The 11,930-nt window shown below is 49.5% G+C and overlaps 1 long non-coding RNA gene across 1 annotated transcript; it reads left to right on the top strand.

Annotated features, from left to right (window-relative positions):
- The first annotated feature begins 234 nt into the window (after positions 1-234).
- On the top strand, positions 235-11,660 carry LOC126061171 (uncharacterized). Its single transcript, XR_007513696.1, has 3 exons — positions 235-360; positions 3,102-3,315; positions 10,312-11,660. It is a non-coding gene; the product is annotated as an uncharacterized LOC126061171 (long non-coding RNA).
- The last annotated feature ends 270 nt before the right edge of the window (positions 11,661-11,930 follow it).

The raw sequence follows: 11,930 nt of genomic DNA, 5'->3' as shown, positions 1-11,930 counted from the left end.
TTCCTTCTCCCTCACCTTCCACTTTTACTCTTCTAAACACTATTTTATAAGCCAGAGAAGAGCAAACTGGCCCCATGGCCCCAGGACAAAGGAATGATGGTGCAATTCAAGGGCAAAGTACAGGAGTTTTTGATTAACTCAGAAACACCACAGACTTCCAGCTGCCCAGCTGCTAGGGGGTGGGGTTGGGGAGGGTGGGGAGGAAAATGCTGGAAAGAGATTGGGAAATTCAGACCCAGGGAGGACAGGGATGTGCTAGGAAATGCTGAGGGTTTCTACCCCCATTTTTCTCCAGCCTGGGCAATTCCACGGCCTTTGGAGGGAGGCTCTGTGCTCACCCTGCCCCAGCGTCCTTCCTCGGTAAGGCTGGATTCCGACTGGGATTGGAAGGCCGTGGATGCTCCCCTTCCTTTGCTGTCTGCCTTCCCCCAGCCCTGAGATGCATGAGGCATGTTTTCTTTGGGACTCAGCTGGAACCAGAGGCTTGCCATGGAGCACTGGGCGGGGTGTGGGGCGGAGGGAGAGAAGGAGGTGTCAGTGCATAGGAAGACAGCGTTCCCCTGGAGAATCCCAGGAGGGCTCACATACAGGGGGGTCCTCTGCCCCCGTGCTAAAGGACTCCGAACCTGGCCCAGGCTGAAGGCCAAATCTTTACGTCCTTGAGATGGAACATTCTGCATGGTGGCCCTCCTCTTGGTCTGAAGAGTCTTCCTGACTCCTAACCTAATTCTTTCCTGCTACAGTTTCAAGCAAAGCTGATGAAATTCTTTAGGTTCCAAGGAATTATTCATGATTTCAAGTAAGCAGTTTGTTTTTCCCTGAGGATAAGCGAAGATTTGGGAAGAGTCTCAACTGCTTGATTCCATCCGCCTCCATCCCGCTCACTGCTGTCCCAGCCCTCCTCCACACCCAGCCATGTGGGAAAATCCCCAGTTAGCCCTTCCAGTCATGCGAATGAGGCCACTATTCAAAGGCAGTGGGCAAGGAGGAGGCCACACGAAGCAGCCAGAAAGAACCAGCCCTTTGTGCTGGACTGGGGTCCTTGGGGGATGAGGGCATTTTTGGCATATTTAGAAAGATTTCTTTTTTATAATGAGCAGCAGAGGAGGAAAGGGGAAGGAGAGCGAGGGAGAGAGGCCAAAGGCAGGACTGGGGAAAAGAGGAGGAGGAGCAGTGGTGAGGGCTGGAAAGGGATGCTATGACAGCAAATGGGGAAATGGAGAAGGAACCAAAGGGTGAGAAATGCAGAAAGCGAGGGAAAAGAAGGAAATTCGCAGGACAGGTGGGAATAGTCGGGTCACATGTAGAGAGACCTTCTGAAGAGAAAGGCTGTTCTATTTGGAAGAAGAGGCGTGGGTGATATGACTTTGGCAGTTCCAAGAAAGCATTTTACTTTCATCTGACACATGACTGAAAAAAAAAGGGGTGCAAGGTGGTAATAGCTAATGCTGACTGAGCTCTTGCCACAGGCTGGGCACTGTCCTAGGTGCTTTCCAGGGATTACCTCATTTAATTCTTGCAACAACCAAAGGGATAGGGTCTATTATTATCCCCACTTTACAGACGAGGAAGTGAGGTCTGAGAAGGTATGCAACTTGCTGATACCTGACACAATCTCACCCAGCTAAGAAGTGGTGGAGCTGGTGCTGGATCCCACATGACTCCAGGGCACCCATTCTTCATCCTGCTGGTGGGCCAGCCCCAGTGAAAGAAGGAAGCAAAGGAAAACACAAAAGCATGAGACACTGAGCTTGCAAAAAGGAGACTTTTGATCCTAATACGATAAATATATTCTAGCTGTAGACACCAAGCCTGGGTGAGTTCTCATAGCCATATAACCTTTAATAGCACACACCATCTCTCTCCTCTCTCCTGTCTGGGAGGCTTTTTCCCACCATCTGACTCTCCTTGAGAATAAAAAACCTGTTGCTGTGGTGTGGATTCCAAGTAATGGTGACCGTTTGAGAATAGACCTCCCAAGAATACAAAACCAAACCTGTTACTGTCAACTCTGACTTTTGGCGCCCCCATGAATGTCAGAGTAGAACTGCCCCACAGAATTTTCAATGACTGATTTTTCAGAAGTAGATCACCGTGCCTTTCTTCCGAGGTGCCTCTGGGTAGACTCAAACCTCTAACCTTTCAGTTAGCAGTGGGGCACACTGACTATTTGCACCACCCAGACAATCCTGGAGAATACATTGTTGTTGTTGTTAGGTCCCCTCGAATTGGTTCCGGCTCATAGCGACCCTATGTACCACAAAATGAAACACTGCCCAGTGCTGCGCCATCCTCACAATCATTGTTATGTTTGACCCCATTGTTGCAGCCACTGTGGCAGTCCATCTCACTGAGGGTCGTTCTCTCTTTTGCTGACGCTCTACTTTACAAAATATGATGTCCTTCTCGAGGGACTGGTTCCTCCTAATAACATGTCCAAAGTATGTGAGATGAAGTCTAGCCATCCTCCCTTCTAAGAAGCATTCTGACTGTACTTCTTCTGAAAGAGATTTGTTCATTCTTCAGCAGTCCATGGTATATTCAGTATTCTTCGCCAACACCATAATTCAAAGGCGTCAATTCTTTAGTCTTCCTTATTCATCGTCCAGCTTTCACACGCATATGGGGTGATTGAAAACACCATGGTGTGGGTCAGGAGCACCTTAGTCTTCAAGGTGACATCCTTGCTTTTGAACACTTTAAGGAGGTCTTTTGCAGCAGGTGTGTCCAATGCAATGTATCTTTTGATTTCTTGACTGCTGCTTCCATGGCTGTTGATTGTGGATCCAAGTAAAATGAAATCCTTGACAACTTCAATCTTTTCTCCATTTATCATGATGTTGAATAGATTAAAAAACCCAGTGCCATCTTTTTTCTCTTTCTTCAAACACCCTGCACCCTTAAGAATAGCCAGTATTCTGGTTGTTGGCCTAGGAAATACCTCTTCTCAGCTCTTCACAGGGAAAGTGGGAGTGATGTCCCTCTGAAGCCTCTTGCCCGATCGGACTGAGTTGTCTGCACCCCCCATCCTTTTATTGTCTCTGTTTTTTGCCTGGCATGTTGCATTGTGAGTCTTCTGTTTACCTATTTACTTCCCCCAGGGACTGTATTCACTGGCTTCTGAAACCCAACACCTAGGCCAGTGCCGGGACATGGCTGAGTGGTGGTCCAGGTGGCCCAGGAACGCTCAGGTTCAGGCAGTCTACAGACATCCTTTGAGCATCTGCTCAGTGGCTGCAGTATGCTAGGAGCTGGGGAAAGAGACACTGGCCCTGTCTTCATGGAGCGCAACCTATGAGCGGGGGAGATGGACAAGTAAGCCAATGATTATGCTATAAGATGATGGAGATGATTACAGGGGCCCCGGGAGCACAGAGGGGTCCCAGGGGTAAGGGGCATGAGGAGGAGAGGGGAGGAGTGGTAAGTCTGGAGGGCTTCCTGGAGGAGGTGGGGATAGACTGAGTCTTGAAGAAAGAGAGCTCCTCAATTCCACCCAATTCTGGAGGATTCTGGTTTGCTGCTCCTCTTTCCCTACACTCACAATCCATTTTTGAAAGAATAACAATAGTTCATTCATTCATTCATTTGAAGAATATTTATTTGAAGGCCAGGTCAACTTGTATAGTGCTAGTATTTGGGAATTCAGTGATGACTAAGACATTGTCCCTGTCTTGTTAAAGCTCCAGTCAAATGAGAGAGCTGACAAGCAAGGAAACAATTATTCTAGACACAGAGAGACCACGGTGGCAACAATCCAGGTCTCCCCCAGGGCACAGAACACCCCCCTCCAGCCCCCAAAGGGCCACGCCCTTTCACTTACCTCACTTGACCCTCCCTCACAGAACCCTGACAAGGAGAGACCGTAGACACCGTTTATCAGAGAGGCCTGAACTTGCTGGAGGTCACAGGGCAAGTCCTCAGCTCTCAAGCTCCAAGCCTCTGTTCTTCTCTCATACTAGCTTGGTCCCAGCACGAGGAACGAGCAGAGGGTGGGCTTGCTGCCTGGGGGTGACTGCATAGGGGGGTTGAGCTGCTGGGCTTGAGAAGTACAAAGAGCACAGAATCCCTCAGAGGCCACAGGTTAAAGACTCTCTTCTTTGGTTTTTCCTGATTGATGGACGGGTGGGTGGAACTCTGGTGACACAGTGGTTAAGAGCTCGGCTGCTAACCAAAAGGTCGGCGGTTTGAATCCACCAGCTGCTCCTTGGAAACCCTATAGGGCAGTTCTACTGTAGGGACCTATATGGTCGCTATGAGTTGGAATCTACTCCATGGCAATGGGGTGGTGGCTGGGTGCCAGGAAAAGGGCTGGGGGAGGCAAAGGCCAGTGGGGAATACTCTAGTGGCTTAATTTGGCAGGCCAGAATGATTCTCCTTCATGTCCTCACCCTCTTCCTCCTCCTTGCCCGTCTTCCCCACTTGTCCCCCAGCCTTCTCAGCTGACAATCAGGGAAACATCCCACCTCCTCATCTTTCCACTGCCCCCTCTTTCCCCTTCATTCCCCTACCTCATCACTTTACTTCCTCCCACTCTCCTCTTCCTTCCCTCCCTACCCGTCCCCTCATCTTCCCCCCAACACACATCCTTTTATCTTTCCCTCCTCTTCTCCTCCTCCTCCTCCTCTTCGCCTCTGAACTAATTGCTTAAGGGGTGAAGACCAGGTCGACTTGTGAAAACTCTGATCCATCGCCATGGTGATGCTAATTCAAGCTGAGTTCAAAGGAAATTGTTCCAGTTAAAACTAACAAACTGGAGCCTGGGCCCCAGGAAGGACTAGTGCCAGGAGGAGTGAGCCCTGCGCCCAGACAAATAGGAAAAACAAACCCAGCGGCTTCTCACACTCCTACTCTCTCCTTTGCCTTCCCTGCAGCCTTCAGATCCACCCCAGCTGAAGGGGTGAGAGGTGATCTCGGTGATGCCCCTGTCATGCCCCTGTCTCGGGCCCAGGCTCTACCTGAGCCCCCTTAAACAATTGAGTGACATCTCCATTTGAAAGCCCTCCTGTAAAGTCACTGGAGCCCTAGAAAGCAGTGGTTTAATGCTGGGCTGCTAATCAAAAGGTTGGCAGTTCGAATCCACCAGCTGCTCCTTGGAAACCCTGTGGGGCAGTTCTACTCTGTCCTATAGGGTCAGTATGAGTTGGAATTGACTCCATGGCAACGGGTTTGGTTTGTTTTTTTGTTTTGTAAAGTCATTACACAATTTCTCTAATCCTTCATTTCTGGAGTTTAACCACCCTTAAAAAAAAACCTTCCCATAATAAGTGTGAATTTGAAAGTTGTTGTTGTTAGCTGCTGTGGAGTTGGCCCTGACTCGTGATGACCCTATGCACAAGGGAACGAAACGCTGCTTGGTTCTGCACCACCCCCATGGTCTGTTGTGGATCAAACCATTCTGATCCATAGGGTCTCCACTGGCTGATTTTCTAAAGTAGATGGCCAGGCCTTTCTTCCTCATCCATCTTAGTCTGGAAGCTCCCCTGAAACCTGTCCAGCACTTAGTAACACGCAAGCCTCTACTGGCAGATAGGCGCATTGGCCAGGAACTGAACCCAGGTCTCCCACATGAAGGGTGAGAATTCTACCTCTGAACCACCACTGGCCTCCAATTTGAAAGAACCAGGAGTAAAGCAACAAATACCTCCTGAAGTGCGTGCTCTGGTTTCGGTGCCACCTTAAGACTTCAGGTCCATCAACTCAGTCGTCAAACAACCCAGGGTGCTATTCTGATCCCAACTCTGCAAGCTTCCCAGGGTGGAGGGAGCTCCCAGAAATGAACCTGCTAACAGCTTGCTTCGAGCTCAACGATTCTGGCTGGTTTAAGGAATATTACAGTAGGCCTGGAATTGAGGGAGAGGCCTAAAAAACCGAGAAGGGGAGGGTCTTGGTTCCAAAAGTGCAAGTGAGCAGCCTTCTGTGCTTGAATAAATCAACCCATCTTCTCCGACTCCCATGGCACACTGCTCGTGCTTGCTCCCATTCCAGCACGCATCACTGCCAGTCTTGTTGGCTGCACGTTTTTCTTCTTACTCTGAGAGCAGAAACCGTGTCCCATTTGTCCCTAGTGCAGGACCTGGCCCAGAGTGGGTGCTGGCTGACTGTTAATGACATGTCCAAATTCTGAGTGGGGAACCTGAGTCCCTTGGGAGGTGGATGGGCACCCAAGGGGCCAGGTTTGGGAAGCTGAGTCTCATGGATGCCACATGGAGACCAGCAGGAGCAGGAGGTCTTGGAGGGCTATGTTGTTCGAATCCATTAGCAGAGACCAGCATGGAAACCTTTCATCAGCAGTTCCCACCTTGGACCTTCCATAAGACCTCGTTCCCTTGCTCAAATTTTTAACCCATCTGGTGATCCTCCCAGGGACTAAAGAGATAGTAGTCATGCGGGTGTTATTGGGTTTAGTCAAGCAGCAGCAGACATTCCTTGAAGGCAAAGACTATGTTTCTGTCACACCCCTGGAGTTCAGAGTGGTTCAGATGGTTAAACACTTGGTTGCTAATCAAAAGCTTGGAGGTTCGAGTTCACCCAGAGGCACCTCGGAAGAAAGCCCTGGCAATCGACTTCTAAAAGGTCACAGACATTGAAAACCCTATGGAGCACAGTGCTACTCTGACACACTTGGGGTTGTCATGAGTTGGAATCAACAACACAGCAACTGGTGTGGTTGTTAGGTGCAGCTGAGCAGAGTTTGACCCCTAGTGACCCCACGGGAGAGAGTAGAACTGCCCTATTGGGTTTTCTAGGCGATAATCTTTACCGAAGGAGCCGTGGTGGTGCAGTGGTTGAGTGCTCGGCTGCTAATCTAAAGGTTGGTGGTTTGAACTCCCCAGCCGCTCTGCAGGAGAAAGACGTGGCAGGCGGCTTCGGTAAAGATTTGCAGCCTTGGAAACCCTATGGGGCAGTTATACTCTGTCCTCTGGAGTTGCCATGAGTCAGAGGGAACTCAGTGGCAACAGGTTTGGTTTAATCTTTATAGGAACAGATCACCAGGCTTTTCTTCTGTGGAGCTGCTGGGTGGGTTTGAACCACCTACCTTTTGGTCAGCAGCCAAGCTTGCTTAACCATTGCACCACCAGGGCACCTTATGAAGCTCACAGAAGAACTCTGTATTTAAATGAATGAGTAGCCTGAGTCTGGCTGCCATCTGGGGGAGGGACGTGGGAGCCTGAAGGCTTCAGATCTGCTCTTTCCTCAGATGTGCTGTGGGACCTTGGGAAATGCACTCCCCTCTTTGTTCCTAGGTCTCCTCAGGTGTAACAAAGGATGCTCATTGCTGAGTCGTGTCCTCTCCCAAACGTGCTAAGGAGCGACGAGGGTATGAATGTGTGGTTGGGTCCCCACCAGCATCACGGCCACAGACCACCCTCCTATGGTGGGGAGTTGAAGTTCACAATCCTTGGGAACCCCACCTTTCCCTGAGGGAGGGGTGGCTGTCTCTGGGATACAGAGGTGAAATCCTGCCAGAGGGAGGAACTGACTCAGCGTGGGGGCTGGGGAGGCCCAGCGGGCCTCCACTCCCAGGGCTGCTGCACTGCTGCTTTGTACTCAGCCCAGTGCTTTTCATCCCAGCATCTCAAAGCCTGTTTCAAGCTGCAAGTGGCCCTGGGAGTTGGGTCATTATCTCAATTAACAGGAGAAATTTGGGGGCAAACGGGGTGAAGGCAACTTTCCCTTGAATCAGGCCTTGAGTCAGGTGCCCAGGGAACCCAGGATTTCCCAAGCCCCAGACTTCTGACCCAAGCTCTGCACTGCAGGGACCTGTTGTAGAGGGAAGTCAGAGCTGGGCTGATTTAGCCTGCCCCTGTGTCACTGTGCAGGGGACAAGGTCCTACACAAGGACGTGGGGGGTGGGTGTACGGGCCTGGAATTTCCCAGAGCAGTGCAGCGGGTGGCACCCCACCAGTCATTGTTGCCAGTGGGGAACCTGCATAGCTTGTACTTTTCAGGTGGGAGGGAGGGGGACCAGAAAGAGTGAACAACACTCATCAGAGATTCTGGGAATAGGCCCAGCCAGTTTTGGGGAGACAGTCCATCCTGGGGGAATCATTACTAAGGTCCCAGGCCTTGGGAACCCCTTGTTCAGCTGTTTTAGCTAACTTGACCCCATTGAATTTCCTGTCATTCAGTGTTACAATATCTATCTGCAACATATCACCGCTTGTTGAGAGCCGCTTGTTGAGACTCCTGTGTACCCAGCCAGAGGCAAACTGAACAGAGTTCTAAATCCTGGCTCAGTGTTCCCTGGCTGTGCAAACTTGGGTGATCGCTTTAACCTCTCTTAACTTGAATTGCCTTGCAGGCTCCGTGGCTCAGTGTCTAAGATGTAGGAGATCCCACCCTTACTCATATGCAAGGGAGAGAAGTATCACAGAGCATAGGGCTGCAGGAAACTTTTCCACTTCCTTTGAGGAAAATACATGGAGAAATGACATAGGATGCTGCAGGTCACATGGCCAGGACTAGAGCCCAGGTGGTCCAGGAGAAGCCTTCAAAGGGTGTCCGTCCATCCCTGTCCTTCTAGGCATGGATGAGGCAGCCTCTGGGCTGCTGACTCATGGTAGAGAACAGCTCAGCTGTTGCTCTCAGCAGGTTGGGTGTCTGGATAAGGAGGGTGTGTGAGGGTGGGGTGTCGTGGGGAAGTCAGGGGCAGAAGAAAACCCAGGATGTTGCAAAAGGAAGAGTGGGGGTGGAGGAGGGTCCGTTTTAACGAGGAGAAGGGCTGGTCCCTGGGATGCTGTTCCACGCTGCAGGGATCAAAGCTGCCCTGTGCATCATTCACTGGGAACAGCGTCACAGCGCTGGGCACACTAATGCCTGCACTTTTCAGTGGGGGCCTGCTTCATGTAGCTGCCTCGGTTTCCCTCATCCCCAGCCCACCACCCCCACTTGTTTCTGAAGAGGCCTAATGCAGCCCAGTTTCCCTCTCCATGCCCCCAGCTGCCAGTGCAGACTCAGTCCACCGAGTTGATGTCCGCAGAGCCCTGTGGCTGCAGGCTGTCTGACCCTCTCATCAACGCTTTTTGTCTCCCTTTACCCTTCAGCACCAGCTCTGGGTTCAGCTAAGCTAATTTGCTCATCAACCTCTACATAGGATTCCCACTTTGGCCCTTGGCCTTCGAATAAACCCATTGCATTGGAGTCAATTCCTACTCATGGGGACCCCATGTGTTTACAGAATAGAACTGAACTCCAGAGGGTTGCCTTGGCAGTAATCTTTAAAGAAGTAGATAGCCAGGCCTTTCTTTTGCAGTGCCACTGGGTGGATTCAAACCATTAATTTTTCTGTTAGGAGTCAAGTGCAAGTTGTTTGCACCTAGGCCAGAAAAATGAAAGCAATGGGCCTATTCCTTTCCCTACCCTCCACCTTTCAAAATCTAAGTTCCAAGTTGACCCCTCCAAACCCTCCCAGTAGCTTCCCTAAGTGCTAGTTCTTGCTTTCAGCCGCTGCCTCTGCAGTGGGCCTTGGAGAGGCCCAGGCCTGTGTCTCAGGTCTGCCGACCCCTGGCTGGCCGGCTCGGGTCTGGCCACAGGATCCAGGGTGTGGGAAGAGGAGGAAGCCGGGCCAGAGGCAGCTGGGAGAGTCACCTCACACCGTCTGGAGGACACATTAGATGGTGATGGATGGAGGATTCCCAAGAGGGAGGGGAAGCTGGGCTTGGTATCAAAATCGTAAGGAGAAAAGAATTTGAACTTTCTTCTGGGGTTTTTTGTGAGTTCTACAGAATGGTTTCTTCAACTTGACTTCTAAGATTTTTATCTGCTGATCTTAAACATTTCCCGCTCTGTCTCCCTTGGCTCATATTCCCTTATCTCCTCTCCTCCAGTCTGTGGCTTGACAATTTTTTGTGCTTTTTGTGGCCTTTGGGTGGACATTAATTCCCTTATTTTACAGATAAGAAAACTAAGACTTAGAAAGATCTGGTGATTTACTTAGAGACTCACAGCTAAAAATGTTGAAGGTGGAAAACTAACCAGGTTCACCCACTCCAGAGCTTAAGCTCATTCCATTACACTGTCAGACAGATGTGCATGGTCCGTGTGCACATGGTATGTGTGTATATATGTGGTATGTTCACGTGTATGTGGTGTGTTATCTGTGGTGTTTGTGTGTATATGGTGTGTAGTGTGTGTATACATGTGTGTATATGTATAGGACCTGTGGTGTGTATGTATGCGTGTTGTGTGAGTGTGGTAGGTGTGTGTGGTTTGTATGTGTGCGTGATTTTCAAGAAATCCTTGGAGGATTGTTTACTGACCCTTCTTTCCTCTCCTTTTCCTTCTCTTCCTCTTCTTCTCTCTTCCCTCTAGATGACGCAATGGGGTGTCTTTGTTCATGCCATGTTTTCTCTCTAGGCCTCAGGATAAAATGCTGGCATTAGTCTCTGTATCCTCAGGACACCCAGCATCTAGCTCTGTCTTGAGAAGAAGGAAGTGGCTTTGAATTTCTCACCTGGCATGGTAGCAGTCTTGGCACCAATGGTGCCTTCTAGATGAAAATATGAAAATATTGAAACAAGATAAAGTGGAGGGAGCAGGAGGGTTAGGGGGCCTGTGTTTTAGGCCTGACTCTGCCTCTCATCAATTATATGACCTCAGGTAAGTCTCCGAGTCTCAGTTTCCTTAACGGTATGCTGGACAAGAATACTACCAACCTCCCAGGGGTGTTAGATTAGAAGATATAATGTATGTGAAAATTTTTGGTAAACTGGAAAGGGTCAAGTCATTTGTAATGTCAACTTGGAGACTAAGAAATGTCTGGACACAGTCCTCCAGCATCCCAGTGGTGATATCATGAGGACAGCATACTCTCTATACACCCTCCACCCTGTCCCACCCCGTCAGAGGTAGAACCTATGCATGGATGGACCATTCTGGATAATTCTTATTATGGCTGAATGAACTACCTGGCTGCCTATGCATCTTTCATCGGGGGATATTAGGAATTAGAAAGAATCTAATTAGAGTCATTTCAGATGCTGAGAGCACTTAACAACGAACATCATGACTCTCATATTACAAGCCAAGCTCAGGACCAAGTGATGCTTCTTAGAGGAATTACCTTAATGCTGGGGTTATTGTTTTATAAGGGGCAGGGTCAATGACAAGCTAAGTCCTTCCTCATATGAGATCAGACTGTGTTGACCCTGGGAAAACAATGAGTGCTCACCTTGGATTGAAGTGTGTTTGCTCCAGGGCTAATGATGAAATGAGCCAACCCTCCCTGTGGAAGACTGGGTGGAATCAGAAAGCCCACCATTGTGCTCCTTAGTCAACAAATGCTGCCAGGAGGAGGGTCTCCATGAACATCTGGCAGAACCTCCTGACTTTCTGTGGGGAATGAAGAAGGATGGACACTGGTCCAAGGAAATACTAGAGACTTCAGAAAAAAGATGGGAAAGCCAAGAGAGACAGACAAAGAGGTCCTGAGGGGACATGAGACAGAACTCTCAAGGCCAATGTCTGTTGGGCTTCCTTTTTTCGTTGGTACTTGGAAGTGATCAAGTTAAATAAAGCTTTTTACCTTTTTTTTCCCCCAATGCTGTACTGCTCTATTCATGTCTACCTGATCCTTGAGCGAAATGAACAAATCAGTTTTGCATATCATCATTTTTGTTCTGTTTGTCCTGGGAGTCCGCTGGCCCTTCATGGATTACCAGGTGGAGTCATCACAGTTAGTGGCAGCAGAAGAGGGACCCATGGGGCACCAATGCTGGAGATGACCACCTACCCAAGTATGAGAGGTGGTAAGATGGAATTCCCTGATGGCCACTCACAGGTTAGCAGGGAATAACTTTTGAGAAACCTGAGTTAGTTACATCATACGTTCAGGGTCTACACACAAATATTCCTGAACACTCTCTGTAGATATGTGGGTTGGAAACAGACACAGTAAGTCATTTAGTCTGTCCTGCCTCAGGAAGGACTAA

This window comes from Elephas maximus, chromosome 17, assembly GCF_024166365.1.
Source record: "Elephas maximus indicus isolate mEleMax1 chromosome 17, mEleMax1 primary haplotype, whole genome shotgun sequence".
Lineage (NCBI taxonomy): Eukaryota > Metazoa > Chordata > Mammalia > Proboscidea > Elephantidae > Elephas > Elephas maximus.
Note: the sequence above shows the minus strand (reverse complement) of the source record. Positions and strands in the feature narration are given on the sequence as shown.